At 32.6% G+C, this 19088-nt stretch overlaps 1 long non-coding RNA gene across 1 annotated transcript; it reads right to left on the bottom strand.

Annotated features, from left to right (window-relative positions):
• Nucleotides 1-262: 262 nt before the first annotated feature.
• On the bottom strand, nt 263-1471 carry LOC137488217 (uncharacterized). Its single transcript, XR_011007168.1, has 2 exons — nt 1109-1471; nt 263-823 (listed from the first exon to the last, which is right to left on the bottom strand). It is a non-coding gene; the product is annotated as an uncharacterized lncRNA (long non-coding RNA).
• Nucleotides 1472-19088: the final 17617 nt, after the last annotated feature.

Raw genomic sequence — 19088 nt, 5'->3', positions numbered from 1 at the left:
TTTTCAAGACAAGCAAAAGTATTGTCTTGTTTAATGAAATAGAGAAGAAAAACTAGACAGTTTGTCAATAAGGTAAGAAAAACAGTATTGTTTTTAATTTTGAGAAGATTATTTTGCTTGTTTTAAGGAAAAAAGTTACTTAATTTTGACACACTCACCGGCCACTTTATTAGGTACACTTTACTATTACTGGGTTAGACCTCCTTTGGCCTTCAGAACTGCCCTAATACTTAGTGGCATAGATTGAACAAGGCACTGGAAATATTCCTCAGAGATTTTGGTCTATATTGACATGATAGCATCACACAGTTGCTGCAGATTTGTCGGCTGCACATCTGTGATACGAATCTCCCGTTCCACCACTCCTCAAAGGTGCTCTTGGTTTGAGATCAGGTGACTGTGGGGGTCATTTTAGTACAGTGAACTCATTGTCATGTTTAGGAAACCAGCCTGAGATGATTCACACTTTATGACATGGTACGTTATCCTGCTGGAAGTAGCGATCAGAAGATGTGTACGCTGTGGTCATAAAGGCTTCTACTGTCCAATATTGGTGAGCCTATGCGAATTGAAGCCTTAGTTTCCTGTTCTTAGCTGACAGGAGTGGCACGCCGTGTGGTCTTTTGCCCTGTAGCTCATCCACCACAAGGTTTGATGTCTTGTGCATTCAGAGATGCTCTTCTTTATATCTCAGTTGTAACAAGTGGTTTTTTGAGTTACTGTTGCCTTGCTTTCAGCTGGAATCAGTCTGGCCATTCTCCTCTGGCCTCTGGCATGCTGCTCACTGGATATTTTCTCTTTTTCAGACCATTCTCTGTGAATCCTAGAGATGGTTATGCGTGAAAATCCCAGTAGATCAGCAGTTTCTGAAATACCAACCCAATCTCACAGCAATTCTTAACTTTTTGATTTAGTTGCTAATTCGTATGATTTTGTACGATCTAGTTTGTACAATTTTGTACAATTTGCTCATCACCCAATGACGGTTGGGGTTAGGGGTGGGGTTGGGTGCCACCCCTCCTTTTTAAAATCATACATTTTCATTTGACTGAACTCGTACAAATTCATATGAATTAGCCACTAAACTGACAAAACATAAAATACTTACGTTTCCTTGTGAGATCAGGCTGGAAATACTCAGATCAGCCTGTCTGGCACCACAACCATGCCACGTTCAGTCACTTAAACTTTCTTCTCCATTCTGATGCTCTGTTTGAACTGCAGCTGATCGTCTTGACCATGTCTATATCCCTAAATGCATTGAGTTGCTGCCATGTGATTGGCTGATCAGTAATTTGCACTAACGAGCAGTTTGACAGGTGTACCTAATAAAGTGGCCGGTAAGTGTATAGTCTTATTTTCAGAAATGTTTTGCTTGTCTAAAAAAATTGTCTCTTTAAACATTTTCAGATATTTTTACAAAAAACAAAACCAACGCTCTAAATGAGAAAAGCATTTTTGTTGTGTACAGATTTTTAGCTTTCTTCAAAATATCATCTTTTGTTTTGATATATACAGAAGAAAGAAACTCAAAGTTTAATAACCATGTGTAAACAGTGATGCAATTTTCAGTTTTGGGTGAACTGTGCCTTTAAAGCCTCCTCCATCTTAGTCAGCCATTTGTGCGATTCACACACACACACACACACACACACACAGTGTGCTTGTGTAGTTTTGTTGGTGGTTTTGACACAAAACATATGATTATCTAAACATTTGATTACCATAGCGCCTGTTTGACTAGTTTATTCCAAGTGACAGATGGGTTTGCTCTAGACTCACAGGCTTTGTTATACCTACAAAAGGAACTGCAATCTGTGTTTTTTCTCCTATTGTTTAATGATAAAGCTTTTTTTGTTTAGCTTTCCTCCAAACTCTACCTGCTCAAACGGCTACTTGCATTTTCCATTGTCGTTCAGCCTCAGAACGCCAGCATTTGAGAGCTGGTTTAGATCATATAGTGCTCCAGCTGAGAAATCAGAGCACTTGGAAGCACAGCAGAGAGGTTTTAATTAAGAGACCTAATTCAGTCTGGATGAGGTGCCAGGAAAAGGCCATGCCATGCGGGTTGGCACCAGCAATGCAAAAGATCCCCTTTGGTCGACAACCAAACTGGTTGTCAGTTGAAAGTATATGAATAGATTTATTATAGAAAAAAAGTAGTAAATATAAATGAGCATCTCTTCAGGGTGACCACAGGCCAAAATAACAAACAAGAATCTGCAAAGTAAATTAACTAAATTACCTATACATATTTAAATAAATAGATAAATAGATAGATAGATAGATAGATAGATAGATAGATAGATAGATAGATAGATAGATAGATAGATAGATAGATGATTGATAGATGATAGATAGATAGATAGATAGATAGATAGATAGATAGATAGATGATAGATAGATGATAGATGATAGATAGATAGATAGATAGATAGATAGATAGATAGATAGATAGATAGATAGATAGATAGATAGATAGATAGATAGATAGATGGATGGATGGATAGATAGATAGATGGATAGATAGATAGATAGATAGATAGATAGATAGGTAGGTAGGTAGGTAGGTAGGTAGGTAGGTAGGTAGGTAGGTAGGTAGGTAGGTAGGTAGGTAGGTAGGTAGGTAGGTAGGTAGGTAGGTAGGAAGGAGGGGTAAGGGAAATCCTGGAGCTCCACTCCCAGAATTATTGCAGTACAAATGAGCTCCCCAAACCCTGCCGGAACGTCCTTTCTATTCAAACCTCCGAGACCAGCAGCCAATGAGAGCATGAATCAAGCCGAAACGGGAGCCTATGGGATAACAAAAAAAAAAAAGAAGGCGGGAAAAAGAAAGAGACACATGCAATACGCATTGAAAAATAAATAAATAAACTTTAGGGCGAAGCAGTGGTGCAGTAGGTAGTGCTGTTTGCTTACAGGAAGAAGGTCGCTGATTCGTGCCTCGGCTCAGTTGGCGTTTCTGTGTGGAGTTTGCATGTTCTCCCTGCGTTCGCGTGGGTTTCCTCCGGGTGCTCCAGTTTCCCCCACAGTCCAAAGACATGCGGTACAGGTGAATTGGGTAGGCTAAATTGTCCGTAGTGTATGAGTGTGTGTGTGTATGTATGTTTCCCAGAGATGGGTTGCGGCTGGAAGGGCATCCGCTGCATAAAAGCTTGCTGGATAAGTTGGCGATTCATTCCGCTGTGGCGACCCCGGATTAATAAAGGGACTAAGCGGACAAGAAAATGAATGAATGAATAAATAAATAAAGGCCCAAGGTGTTTTTTTTTTTTTTTTTTACTCGCATTTTTTATTTCTCTTGCTATTTGGGCTTATCGGAACCTAATTAGAATAAAACCTTTTTGATAAGATGTACTTTTTGAGATAAATTATGTCCATATATGTGGACTTGTGGTCCGAATTTACATAAAGCACTTTTACCTTACCTTGTTTAATGCACATATAACATATACAGTTTTTTAACGTGTTTTGACTATCAGAGAAAACAATTTTTTTCTTACACAATTTGGACACTTAAAAATAGAGTTCGGGACATTTCATATGCTGCAAAACAGGATGACACTATATTTCTGTAACAAAATATAAAACATTCAAAGTATTTTAAATAGCCGCTTAAGAACTAAAATTTGCTGTCCACGTATGTGGCCACTAAGCCCTAGGTGGTAAAGCCACATTTGTTTTTAATTGTCTACAGAACAAGCCATTATTATCCAATGACTTGTCAAATTATCCTAACTTACCTAATTAACCTAGTTAAGCCTTTAAATGTCACTTTATACCTTGTTGACAGTCCCGTTTGGCCCTGACTTTTCTTTCCATTTAATTTGTTGTGTTATTAACATAGCTTAAGAGCCAGCTGTAACAAATGGGGGCTCGTCCGGGATGCATTTTTATTAAACAGAAATTGGGGGAAAATATACAGGATAATTCTACTAATAATTCTGACTTCAGTTGTATGTGCAATGTTAGAGAAAGGAAAGCACGTGTGAGCAGCGAGTTTGTAGGTTTTAGTGTCGCTGACAACAGAATTGGCTGCTGTGAGACTGATGTGTTGCGCCTCAGAAAGAAGTGCTTCTCTGAATGGCCTAATCAAAAGTCAACCGCCATTAAAAAGCAATGCTGCTGCTGCTAGCAATCATTCACATTCACTAGCGGCCTGACAAGCTGCACATTATGTTGTGACTTTTTTTTTTCGTTCTTCTGCTATTCATATTTCTTGCATAAAGATGTTCTGAATGAGCCGCTGAGAGCTTTTACAGACGCATAAATGTATATTATTAGACGCCACATATATTAACTGTGCAGTTCAAAGGGCTTTTCTGTTTTGCATCTTACAATTTGATACAGATTTATTACAAAATATAGTGTCGGGAAATGTGCGCGTGTTATTTTAAATATTAAATGTACACTGTTCTGCTGGTTGAATATAATACAGAATTTTTAAACGTTTTTTATAAACCATGCTGCGTTGGAAACCGGAGCACCCGGAAGAAAACCGGGCAATTTAGCCTACCCAATTTACCTATTGCGCATGTGTTTGGACTTTGAGGGAAACTGGAGAACCCAAAGGAAACCCACGCCAACACTTGCAAATTCCACACAGAAATGCCAACTGACCCAGCTGAGGCTCGAACCACCAACTTACTTGCTGTGAGTTGACATCGCCACCCATTGCGCCAACACGCCACCGTATATATACGCTTATATATTTTTTGCAATATTGTCTTTCTTTTCGGTGCTGTGACTGTAGATATGATGAATCTGTGACAGAAGTGCTGTTATCTCTGCTTCTCTCTCTGTAGTGAGCAGCTCTTCTCCTATGGCCTCTTTAGACTAGTAATCTTAAAGCTGTGCATCTCTGACTTTCAGCCACTTGTACAAACCGATAGCGCAGCGAGGCAGAGATTACCAGCCCTTTAAGACCAAGACACATCTCTTTCTGGGCTTGTATCGGAGTGCTTTGGTTATCGGGCACTATTCCAAAGGGCTTTCACATCAAAAAAAGCACTCCTGGGTTTTCTTTGCTCTTTCTCTCTTTCTTTCTTGCAGTGTCCTTCCAAAGGTCTACGTTCATGTCTGCGTGATAATGTTAACAAGTCTCTCAGGCCTTGTTTTCAAAATCTAGTGAGCTCCCTAGATGAACAACATTTTTAACATTTTGGCAAAAAAAAAAAAAAATGCTGGCTGCTATTCATAAAATAATTTATTATAAATAATTTTTATTTTTATTAATTTAATTTAATTGAATTTTATTGTATTGCATTGTAATTTAATTTTTTTAATTATTTAATTTAATTTAATTTAGTTTAATTTAATTTATTTTATTTTAATTTAATTTAATTTAATTTAATTTAATTTAATTTAATTTAATTTAATTTAATTTAATTTAATAATTAATTAATTAATTTATTTATTTATTTATTTATTTATTTATTTATTTATTGATTTATTTATTTATTTGTTTGTTTGTTTGTTTGTTTGTTTGTTTGTTTATTCATTCATTACTTTATTTAAATTTATTTATTTATTTTACTCTGTTTAATATAGAAGCAGCATTTTATAATAACAAGAAATGCATAATCAAAAATTTGAAAACAAACTATTTAAAATGTTTCTTTAAAAAAATAAATATTTATAATTATTTTTCACTACTTTTGAATAGAATAAAGAATAAAGTGAATGAAGTGGATATGTAATGTAATGCATTTAATTTTAAACTGGTATTATATTATGACATTATAAACCCAGTCTAATTTTGAAAACGTACTCCTATATACATTTCTAGAGAGAGCGAAATATGTACCCAGGAGCTACTTTTTTTTTTTTTTTTTGCAAATCTTCCAGAGGTGGCTGTGTACGACTTTTGAGATCTTAAAATTCTCTGGCGAGTGCCATTCGCGCCTGCTGTTCTCACATACATCCACTAGAGGCCGCTGTTGACTGCCTGACTGACTGACCGATTACTCCTAACATATGCTGCGAGCCACTGGAAAAACTGGTAACAGCAGAAAAGCCTTCCAAATGGAGGTAAGCGGTCAGCTGGTAGTGCAAAAAAGAACTGTGTCATAAAACTTCACCAAATCGCTTGTTTGAAAGACGAAATGCAGCCATACATTCCTCTGCCCACATAATTTGCGATCTCCAGAAACGTATAGGGCTACGTTTTCAGAATGAGCCTAAGTTGCATTATATATAACAAAAAGTATGCTAAATCAAAATTATAAAAACAAACCCAATTTAAAATGTTTGCTGTTTCTTTGTTTATTTATTTTAATATTTAATATATATATATATATAATGTCTTTATATAATATTATTTTACAATGAAGTATCTATAATAAAATAAAGCGAAGTTTAATCTAATAAAAATATATATATGTGTATATATATGTATATATATATATATATATATATATATATATATATATATATATATATATATATATATATATATATATATATATATATGTGTGTGTATATGTGTATATATATATATATATATATATATATATATATATATATATATATATATATATATATATATATATATATATATATATATATATATATATATGTATATGTGTATATATATATGTATATGTGTATATATATATGTATGTATGTATATATATATGTATGTATGTATATATATATATATATATATATATATATATATGTATGTATGTATGTATGTATATATATATATATATATATATATATATATATATATATATATATATATATATATATATATATATATATATATATATATATATATATATATTTTTTTTATTAATTAATTTATTTTTAATTTATTTATCTGGTTTACTATTGTTAAATGTTGCTGTTGGGGATAAGTCAAATCAAAAAGCATGTCTAAATTATTATAATTATGACATTATATATTATATTATATTATATTATAATATATTATATTATATTATGTATAATTCACGGTATTTTTAATTATTTTAACAACTTTTTACAATAATAGCTATTATTATTAATATTATTATTACTATTTATTTATTTTTTTATATTATTTCTTAAGAATAATATAGTTATATACTGTCAAATAAACTCAAATGATTGGCCTTGAATTAATTCTCAACCTGCATTTTTGTTTTGCCAATTCTGCTTTATTTTTTTCATTTCTCTATCAAAATGACTCTATATAATATGACTTAACACAAAAACAACAAATGATTATGAAAAAAAGGTTATTCAAATAAATGCAGTTATGCGCAACATAATTGATTTCAATTGAAATGACATTTAAATTTTTTTTTTTCAGGTTTTAAATGTTCAGCTTCTGATTTATTAACTCTCCAAACTCCACATTGATTATATTCCACATTAAGCAAGAAAATCCATGACTGAATATTGCAATAGTGTGGTATGCGTTTATCATTGGTCTAGTTCTGATCCAACACAGCATCTATTCATTATTGATAAGTCAGTCCCAGAATGCCCTAAAAAAACTAAACTGATCAAAAATAACACCATCTACTTTGAAATAAAGTGTTTAATACTCAGTGTTTGTGAGTTCTGTATTTAGTGCTCATTAAAAAGCATTGGATCATTAGCTCAGCATTGGCAAACATATATATCTGAGCATTACTGGAGTCTCTTGTGCTCTTCACATTGGGGACAGTTAATGGAGTTGCTGCCCATGTAAAGCGTTTTAAATCAGCCCCTTAGGAGATTCCACTTCGGTCCGGATGCTGCCTGAACTTAACAGGGTGCAGAATGAAGTTATGAACACAACATGCATGATAGGCCTGTCATTGTGTTTTTTTGCACTGCATATACTGTAAGTTTGGGCTCAAGTTATTGGTTGATCAACCTACATCCACACTTAAGATATACAAATATTTATTAATTTAAGTTTCTTTTTATGTGGTGTCAAATTGCTTGTGTATTTAATTTAATTTAATTTAGTTTAATTTAATTGAAATCAATTTATTTAATATTTGTTTTATTTGTTCTGATTAGATTTGATTATTTTCTTAATATTTCCATTTCTTTTAAGTTTTTTATTTGATATTTTAATTCATTTTTTTTACAATTATTAATTTCTTCATTTATTTAGTATTTGATATGATTACATTTTTTTTAAATATTAGTTTGTTATTTCTATTTATTTTATTTTATTGTATTTTTAATTTTTTTTAAATTTTGAAATTTTATTTAAATTCATAGTTTTATTTTGTTTTATTTTATTTTTTATTTATTTTATTTTATTTTAATTTTACAATTGTTATTTAATTTAATTTATTTTTATTTTTAATTTTTTTTCTTTTTCTTTTATTATTTTTTCATTCATTTTTAATAAAAAAAATATTTAATATTTTTTTTGTTTAATTTTTATTAATATTTATTTTATTTATAATTGCAGTTATAAGTAAAAAGGCTTACTAGAAGCCTGATTTGATTTAGTACTGAACCAAATCTCTTATTTTTTCCCCCTTGGCTATGTATTTCTCGTAATGTTAGCGGTAACATTCATTCAGTTTCATCTATGATTGCTTTAGCATAAAAGATAGAGGATTGCGTAATTATTACATTTACCACTTCCCAACATTTCAGGTAGTTTCCAGGAACCAATTTCCAAGGAGAACAATGTCCTGTTGTCCTGTTGCTTTGTCTCCACCACACATTTCTGCCTAACACACTGACACTGATTGCTTTCCTTTAGTTCTCCTATAAAGGCCAAGTGTCAGATCCCTGAGCATCATTCAAACTCATTTACCGCACAACATCGATACTCGTTACTCATGCTGTTTAGACCTGTGTGATGCTGTAATTGGACATCAGATGTGACACGCTTCTACTATACCACAGTATTAATGGATAAAGCATTTTAACATCCACAAAGATGCCTTTGGGGCTCACAGAAATTAATGCATGCTTGAAGCTTCATATATACTACTTGTAGGTTGTTGATTTTAGGGATGCAGTGGATCATATTATGGGAACAGATCATATTGTGTTTTGTTTTATATTTTGTTTTGCTTTGTTTTTGTGTTTTAATTTGATTTTGTTTTATAAATTTTTTTGTTTAGTTTTTTTAAATTTGGTTTTGATTTATTTTTGTTTTTATTATTTATTTTTGTTTTTTATTCAGTTTTGTTTTTGTTAGTTTTTGTTGTTGTTTTAAATTAGTTTTTTTTATTTGTTTTTGTTTCGCTTTGTTTTTGTTGTTTAATTTTAGTTTTAATTAATTTTTTTTGCTTTTCTATTGTATTAGTTTTTATTTGTTTTATTTGTTTTATGTTTTTGTTTTGTTATTTTGCTTAGTTTAGTTATGTTTTGTTTTATGTTAGGGTTTTGTTTGTATTTTGTATTTGTTTTTATTTGTATTTGTATTTGTTTTTTGTTTTGTTTAGATTTGTTTTGTTGTTGTTTCATTTTGTTTGTTTTTATTTTGCTTAGTTTAGTTTTTGTTTTGTTTCGCTTTGTTTTTGTTTGAATTTTTTGGGTTTTGTTTTTTGTTTCATTTTTAGTTTGTTTTTTATTTGTTTTTGTTTTGTTGTTTTATTGTTGTTTGTTTTTATTTTGCTTAGTTTAGTTTTATGTTTTGTTTTTGCTGTTGTTTTTTTTGTATTTGTTTATTTGTTTTTTTTTTCGTTTTTTTTTAAATTTGTTATGTATGTGTTTTTTGTTTTGGGTTGTATTATTTTTGATTGTTTTTGGTATTTTGTTGTTTGTTTGTATTTTGCTTAGTTTAGTTTTCTGTTTTGTTTTTGCTGTTCTGTTTGTTTTTAATTTATAATTTTTTATTTGTATTTGTTTTGTTTAGATTTGTTATTTTTTGAGGTTTTTTTTTTTGTTGCTTTTTTTATGTTTTTTTTTGTTTTGTTGTTTTTTTGGATTTGTTATGTTTTTTGGTTTTGACTTTATTTTTTGTTATATTTTGTTTTTGTTTTATTTTGTTTAGTTTTGTGTTTACTTTTGTGTATTGGTTTTTGTTTTATTTTGTTTGTTTTTGCTTGGATTTCTTTTGTGTATTGGTTTTGATTTTAATTTGTTTTGTTTTGTTTGTTCTTATTTTGCTTAGTTAAATTTTATGTTTTGTTTTAATTTTAGTTTAGTTTTTTGAAAAAAAATAAATTCATTCAAATAAATGCAAAATTCATGAACTTTAACAATAATTCAGATCCTGGTTTGCAATAAATTTGTCTTTAAATCTACTGTGTGCGTGCGTGTTAGAAAACATTTATTACATGTTTCTGAATCAAATCTCGTAACACAACAGTTTAGCTGCCCTTCTCAGCACTCTTCAGAAGAATCTTAATTGAAGGCAGCCTTTCTTGAGTTTTAATCCATCAGGAAGCCATTATGTATTGTAATACTCTTGTTAAATGATTGAATGAAAAGTATAAAGGGATTTATATAAATGTATGCTGAAAATCTGTCCCAAGGGCGTTGAATGTAAGAGAGGTGAATGTAGTCTTTATTCAGAGTTCCTGACGGGTGGAAACGAGACCCCCTGCAGGAGCAGCGAGCTGTTGAAAGCTAGACCGAGTCCAGCGGAGCAGGTAATAGTTGGACATTTCAGTTCTGCTCCCTTAAGCACTTCCCTGGCCTTTCACAAGGAGAGAGCAAATAAAAAAGAAAAAAATCAAGTGTGTCATTTGTCGAGACCAAGAAAATGTGTGTAGAAATGCGCCAGGATCCGTTTGATATGCCTTGGCAGCTTTTGTTTAACCTCACCTCACACTCCTGTCCAGTCTCGTCCTGAAAAGCATCTCGCAGAAAGTTCTCAATGTTCTGGCTGTCTTCATTTGGGCTTCACTTTCTGACCTGTTTTATTTCCTTGACATGCCGGGATTGGAGGCAACTTGACGTTCCCGACTGACTTGGCGTTGAACTGCTTTATGGTTAGAGGTTTTATTTCCTGTAGATTTGTGCTCGTCAAGTGTTCATCTAATAAATTCTGCTTGCCACTCTAGTTTTAGGCATTCGAGCTCTAAACACCTGAGCTCTCTGCTGGAGATAACAGTCTCATTATCTGAAGCCTGTTTATGAGGATCGGTTTAGGGCCAGACACTGCAACACAGAAAAAGAGCACCTGTCAATTTGAGGGTTTTTTCAGTACATGGAAAATAAAAAAGTCTAAAGAACACATCCGAAATACACTTAAGTCTACTTCCCAACTCGAATTCAACACGATCTCACTGCAATTCGTAACTTTTTGGTTAAGTAGCTAATTTGTATGAATTTTTACGATCTCATTCGTACAAGTACGATTTGCTCATCCCCCAATGACAATTAGGTTTAGGGGCGGGGTTAGGTGCCACACCTCCTTTTAAAAATCATACATTTTCTTACAAATTCGCATGAATTAGCTACTAAACTGACAAAACTGAAAAATTGTTACGTTTTCTTGTGAGATCAGGCTGGTCACATTCTATATACATTTTATATACACAACAATTTTATTTATTTATTTATTTATTTATAGGGTTTAATTTACTTTATTTGTTTTGGTTTTATGTTTTGTATTTTTGTTTATTTTTTATTTTGTTTCGGTTTTGTATTTTAATTTGCTTTTGTTTTTGTTTATTTCGTTTTGTGTTGGTTTTATGTTCTTTTGCTTTTGATTGTTCTGTTTTATTATGGTTCAGTGGCATATTTTATTTTGTTTTTGTTTATTTTTATTTTATGTTCTTGTTCTGCATTTATTTAGTTTTTGTTTTGTTAAAGTACATAATTTTAAAGGCTGTTTTTACAGATAGATTTTTTTTCTCTTGTCCTTAGCCATAAAACTTTGCTGTTATATACAAAACTATATTCTGATTATTTTAACAGATGGACATTTTCATACTATTCATAATATGCCTGATTATACATCATTTTATTTTAAAATAACAATTTATTTATTTATTTGTTTTTGTTGTTGTTTAGTAAATATTACATATTTAATTATTAATAAATATAACTGTATAAATATACATATTTTAAATTAATAAGCTGAGAGAGCTTAACACGCTGCAGTTTAAGAAAACACATGCAATTACAAAAAACACCAGCAATTAAAGAAACAATCTTCATCAATTTGACAGCACACGTGTTGCAAATTTTCACAACACAAACAACTGAAGAAACGAGCTGCAAATTGGTCACAACACAAACAACTGAAGAAACATCTGTAAATTCAATTCAATTTCAATTCAATTTATTTATAAAGCACTTTAAAACAACATAGTTGACCAAAGTGCTGACAACAAAGAGTAACAAACTTTAAAATACAAATAAATAAACATAAAATGTCAACATCTCAAACTGTGCTAAAAGCCAAATTGAACAGGCGGGTATTAAGAAGGGATTTAAAAACAGTGATGGAAGAGGCTTATCTAATGTACAACGGTAGCTCATTCCACAATTTTGGTGCAGCCACAGCAAAAGCCCAATCCCCTCTGAGCTTTCGACTGGTCCTGGGCACACCCAGAAGGAGCTGGTCGGCTGACCTGAGCGAACGATAAGGTGTGTAGGGACAGAGAAGCTCAGGGAGGTAAAGGGGTGCAGCACCATTTAGACACTTAAAAACAAATAAAAGTACCTTAAAATGGATCCTGAAGTGCACGGGCAGCCAGTGAAGTGAAGATAAAATCGGGGTGATGTGCTTGTATTTGCGTGTGCCAGTTAAAAGACGTGCAGCTGCATTCTGAACCAGTTGCAGTCGAGAGATCAAAGACTGACTCACCCCAAAATAAAGGGCATTACAGTAGTCCAAGCAGGAAGTTATAAAAGCATGGATCACTGTTTCAAAAGTGCTTGTGAGATAAAACGTGCTTAATTTTGGCCAGTTGTCGTAAGTGAAAGAAGCTAGAGCGAACAACAGACTGAATTTGGCTTTCAAGCTTTAGTTCAGGATCCATTTTAAAACCCAGGTTCACAATCTCTGGCTTACAAAAAGTTTCGAGATTATTTAGTTGTACAGAATGAGCGACGTTGGAACTGGGGCCAAACACCATCACTTCGGTAAATAATCACAACACTTGCCAATATCAATGGAAATGTTTCAAAGGGACCCAAAACCATGATGCACCCTGCTAAGATATGTGTAATCAGTATATTCAAGTAAACTAAAAACAACTCTCCTTTCAAAAACCACCAATCACTTCACTAAGCAACAGTCATGACTGGGCGTTTCTTCAGTTGTTTGTGTTGTGACTAACTGCTGTGCGTTTCTTCAGTTGTTTGGGTCGTGAGAATTTGCAACATGGTTGCTGTCAAATTGATGAATATCGTTTCTTTATTTGCTGGTGTTTTTTGTAATTGCATGTGCTTTCTTAAACTGCAGCATGTTAAGCTGTCTTGGCCACCGTATTTTTTTTTTTTTACCCTATTGACCTGACCCGACACCTGTGTTTTTTTTACTAGTTACTATGTTACCATGCAATTTAATTATGCATAAAACAAGACTGTAGTTTAAGTAAACTTTACTAGCATCATTCCTCAGAGTAAAGTTACAGGTGAGTTAACATAACCTAATTGGCCTAGGTAAATGTGACTCAATATAAGTAAGAATTACTTTTTCTACATTAGTAAATAGTACTTACTGCAATAGATAAGATTACTTAATTGAATTACAGCAACGACTTTGCATAAAGGTTGGCGCAGTGGGTAGTATGATCGCCTCACAGCAATAAGGTCGCTAGTTCGAGCCTCGGCTGGGTCAGTTGGCATTTCTGTGTAGAGTTTGCATGTTCTCCCCATGTTCGTGTGAGTTTCCTCCAGGTGCTCCGGTTTCCACCACAGTCCAAAGACATGTGTGTGAATTGGGTCAGCTAAAAATTGGATGTTTCCCAGTGATGGGTTGGAGCTGGAAGGGCATCCCCCGCGTAAAACATACGCTGGATAAGTTGGTGGTTCATTCCGCTGTGGCAATCCCAAATTAATAAAGGGACTTAGCCGAAAAGAAAATGAATGAATGAATGAGTGCATAATTCAATTAACTAAACCTAAGATTTTTACAGTGTGCTTTGTGTGGTCTTAATAGGTAATGGTTTTCTTCTATTCCTTTGACCTCTTAGATGTTGACCACACCAATATGACAACACACTCGTTCAATATATGTGGAAAAGAGAATTTGCTCTGGCTGTTTCCCCATTCAATGGGATGCACCATTATAGATCAACCTTCACAGAGAGAGTTTACTGTCAATATCAACACTAACACTGTATCTGGGTAAACCAAGAACTGTCCATACTCCATCACAAATATTGACTAATTGCCTGATTTGTGTTTGTTTGTTCTAATCAGAATTATTTGATAAAGCCACAACAATTGTGCAGTTTCAGTTTAAAATAAGAGAAGTTTAAATAAATGCCCAATCAAAGAGTAATGTGCATAATGATTAAAAATGCTATTTTTTATTTTTATTAATACAGACATTCTTATTCTTAGTCTTATCCTCTCATCCTGATCTTATTTTATTTTGTATGGAGACATAAAATAAGATTAAATAACTGCAATGAAGTACACAAACACTACAGTTTTATAATATTTCTTATAGTCTTATAATATTTCATCATACATTGTAAAAAAAAATATCTGTTGATCAGTTTTCTATATTTTGTGATTCATGATTTTATTGACTTTTTATTTTTCCGTTTATTTATGGTTTGAATTGCATTATGGGATCTTGATCTTTCTTGCAACAACTTTCAACCTTGAAAAGTTAGAATTGATGATTTTAATACCTTTTTTTAATAGTTTAAAGTGATATATTTTCTCTGTTGGTGTATATTATGGTACAAAAATCCTTTAATATGGTAATTAGCAGTGGTGGAAAGAGTACTGAAAAATCATTCTCAAGTACCAGTACTTGCCTAAAAATGTAGTGTAAGTAGAGTAAAAGTATCTGTTGTAAATATTACTCAAAGTATGAGTAAAAAGTAGCCATTTCAAAACTACTCAAACGTAGTGAGTATTACGCTTTTAAAAGCTGATGCGTTTACATGTAATTTGTGCATGTGTGTGTAAACGTAACATTCTGTAGTGCATCGAGTTATTACCCAGCAGGCACACAACATCATAAGACATTGACATTAGATTAGATCGTCTAGCCAGCGTCTAAGGACAACGTTATTTGTTCAATAACAACATCAGATGACGTTGATATTTGGTTGACTTTAGGTTGTGTTGGAAAGTGACAAAAATCCAATGTCGAGCAAACATCCAACATCATTTTGGCATCACATGCTGACACTTCCATGATTTTCATGGAAAAACAAAATGCAACATCCCCATGACACTGGGGTACAACTTCATTCCAAGTGGTGCTCGCTGCAGAGCCATTTGAGGAGAGCTGAGCTCCAGCGAGGGGGAGCTTAAGCTTGAGCTCCACCTTTTTTGCACTTTTTCTATGAGTGATGTCACTGGGGGTAGGGTTAGGGGTGGGGTTGGTGTACGCATTAAAACAGCAGGAGGAGGAGCGACAGCTCATGCTCCCCCTCGCTGGAGCTCAGCTCTCCTCAAATGGCTCTGCAGCGAGCACCCTCTCCTTCATTCTGACATCATGTTGACATCTTGTGCCTGCTGGATGTTTAAGGCCATTTCAATCATCTCACAGTAAACGTCATCTTGTCATCAGTGACATGCATTTTAACAGTCTCTGGGTCAATGCATGTAAAGGTTTTGGACATCTTGTAAACTTTTAATGCTTCCAAACAGTTTGCTGCAATTATAAAGCGCACATAATTTGAGGTAGGGTTGGGTATCGTTTGGGGTTATATCAATGCTGGAGCTAAATCGATACTTTTAAAACGGTACCGGTGCCAAAGCGGTGCCTGAACTGATACTTTTTAGCAACAAAATTATTTGACAAAAACAAATATTTTAATCATTATAATTAAACAATATAATTATATATTTATAAAGGTTTAAAGGAAACATCAATTCATATATATATTTGAATTGCATTAATGTATTTCTTTTAATAACCCTATTTTGAGGTAGTTCATTATGAGGTGATTTACCTTCTATGTGTGATTTGTTTGGACAGGAATCACAGGACTGATTTTTCTAATTCCTATAGACAAGAAAAAATAAAGTATTGACTGAAGGTTGAAGAAAAGTAGTGGAGTAAAAGTGCTGATTACTGCACTAAATTTTTTATTTTTTAGACCACATTTATGTGCAATGTATATACTGTAAATTTTCTTTTCCTAAACTCTACTATTTTTTTTATTTTATATATATATATATATATATATATATATATATATATATATATATATATATATATATATATATATATATATATATATATATATATATATTTTATATTAATGTTAAGCACCTTGGGTCTGAGAGTAATGCAATTTCGATTCTCTATATGTCTTGTACATGTGGCTGAATTGACAATAAAGCTGACTTTGACTAAAAATGTACTCAAAGGAAAGTAAAAGTGCACATTCTTAAAACTACTTACTAAATTACAATTCCTAAAAAAACTACTCAATTACAGAAATTTGAGTATTTGTAATTAGTTACTTTACACCACTGGTAATTAGTAACAAAGTTTGATGATTTCAATTAATTTGATAAGCTGTATCAAAATGGAGTTTAAAAAAAAAAGAAAATTATTATTATTATTTTTAAATCTGCTTTTGCATTCCACTATTGTACAGAGATACAAAGAACCTTCTAAGTTATTAAAATATAACTAATATCCCGGCCGTTTTTTTGCATTAAATCAATGCTCGCTGGTAGCATAAAAAATGTGCATTAGTGGTGACGAATGGCATATAATTATAACCATGTATCTTGTTTCATATCCATAAAGTCGCAGCCTTGACAGGTGTCTCTATCTTGTGAGTGTGAAGGGAACTACATCCATGAATTATGAATCAGATTACAGTATATGAGCTCATATCGCGCTCTCATTTTTACAAGCGCATGCTGATTTCAAGCCAGGAGACTTTCTTATATTGAGGGCCATGAAATATTCAGCACCTGAAACCGGGTGCAGCTATTAATGTTGTACACGAATGCAATATCTCTCATGTGTGTCTGTTCAGCTCACAGAAGCCTGAGTTTCACATGTGAGCTCAGCATTAGTTTTGGTACCACTCAACATTAAATGGCGCAAACTAATATGTACTTACACTGAAATTAATAATGCGTTACAAAGTACTTATTGTCTAAATACATGTTTTAAATTGTACCTATGCTTGATTAAATACATGCATGTAATTTCATTTCTAATTACACCTTTGACCAACCCTTACATCTTTAATAAAGGGTGGCTGCAGCCCCCCTATATATACCCCTATATAGCCCCCTATATCTACTCAGCCCCCCTAAAACTTATATACTTATAACTTATAACTTACTTATAACTTATAAAACTTATATATATATATATATATATATATATATATATATATATATATATATATATATATATATATATATATATATATATATATATACACACACACACACACACACACACACACACACACACACACATTTGAAGTCAGAATTATTAATTATTAGCCCCTTTTTTAATATTTCCCAAATGATGTTTAGCAGAGCAGGGAAATTTTCACAGTATGTCTGATAATATTTTTTTTTCTTCTAGAGAAAGTCTTATTTGTTTTGTTTTGGGTAGAATAAAAGCTTAATTTTTTTTTAAACACCATTTTAAGGTCAAAATTAGTAGCCCCCTAAAGCTAACTTTCTTTCGATTGTCTATAGAACAAACCATCGTTATACAATAACTTGCCTAATTGCCCTAACCTGCCTGGTTCTCTCCGTTAAACAGAAATTGGGGGAAATAATTTACAGGGAGGTTATTAATTCAGGGGGGCTAATATATCTGACTTCAACTGTTTATATTATTATTATTATTATTATTATTATTATTATTATTATTATTATTATTATTTATTTATTTATTATTTTTTATTTTTATTTTTTTTATTTTTTATTTTTTCGTTAGCAGCACGGAACTCTGAAATCTGTTCTCAGAAAGTATGTGTTGTTATTTATTTAATACAATCGCATTTTTGTCCCGTCATCTAATCGCACAGTTGCTGATACGATTGCGTTTATTTACACAGCACTAGCTTAAATCGTATGTAAACTAGATTTAGTTTCCATTTGATGATGTATTTACATCTGGAACTGCATACTGAGTGGGGGCGGTGTTTTATTATTATTATTATTATTTTATAATCACACTTGATGAAGACTGCAGAAACACTTTGATTAACATTCTCACTTTGCATGTGTCTTCAGAGGGAGAAAGCCCTGCCCACTAGTGACCGCCTTTCCCTCATTAGCATAGGACGTTAATCTCATTTTCAAATCTGCACCTATGCTGAAGCATAGGCATTTGTAACTCCGCCCTCTTTTGAAAAGAGCACAATTTAAATTTAAAGCGACAGTCACCAAAATGGCACAATTAGTATCAAAGCCTAAAAGGGGCAGTTTCAAAACATTGTTTGGAAATTCTGAGCTGAAACTTTACACAAACACTCTAGGGACATTTTATAGACTTCTGGGGACACATCAGAGACTTATTTTACATCCTGTAAAAAGGGAAGTTTCCCAGTGATGGGTTGCAGCTGGAAGGGCATCCGCTGCATAAAACATATGTTGGTTAAATTAATCTGGTGATTCCAGATTAATAAGGAACTAAGCTGAAAAGAAAACAAATTAATGAATAAAAAGGGACATAACAGGAGCTCTTTAAAACTAATAATATGTGCTAGCAAAATAAAAACTGCACTTCATGCACTTTAAACTGCTTTAAATGACTGAGACATACGTGGCTGCCAAAATAATGCGTTTCTCACCTGGTCTCACAGTGCTTTTAAGTGGTTATTTTTTGGGGGGGCTGATCTAATAATTAGTCCATTAGGCCAGTAGAGAAATGCTATTTTGTTCCACTATTTTTGCTTTCGGGGTTTAATATTCCTCACACGGAAGACAAATACAATGCTGTTAGGCAAATTGTTAGTCACTCCAGTGCAACCTCCGGCAATTTTAAAGCACTTGCAGGAAAAAAAGGTCACAAAGTTGGCCATTCATTTACACAACAGTGGCATTTTGGCATCCTGAAA

The sequence above is a fragment of the Danio rerio genome, chromosome 18 (assembly GCF_049306965.1).
Source record: "Danio rerio strain Tuebingen ecotype United States chromosome 18, GRCz12tu, whole genome shotgun sequence".
Classification (NCBI taxonomy): Eukaryota; Metazoa; Chordata; class Actinopteri; order Cypriniformes; family Danionidae; genus Danio; species Danio rerio.
Note: the sequence above shows the minus strand (reverse complement) of the source record. Positions and strands in the feature narration are given on the sequence as shown.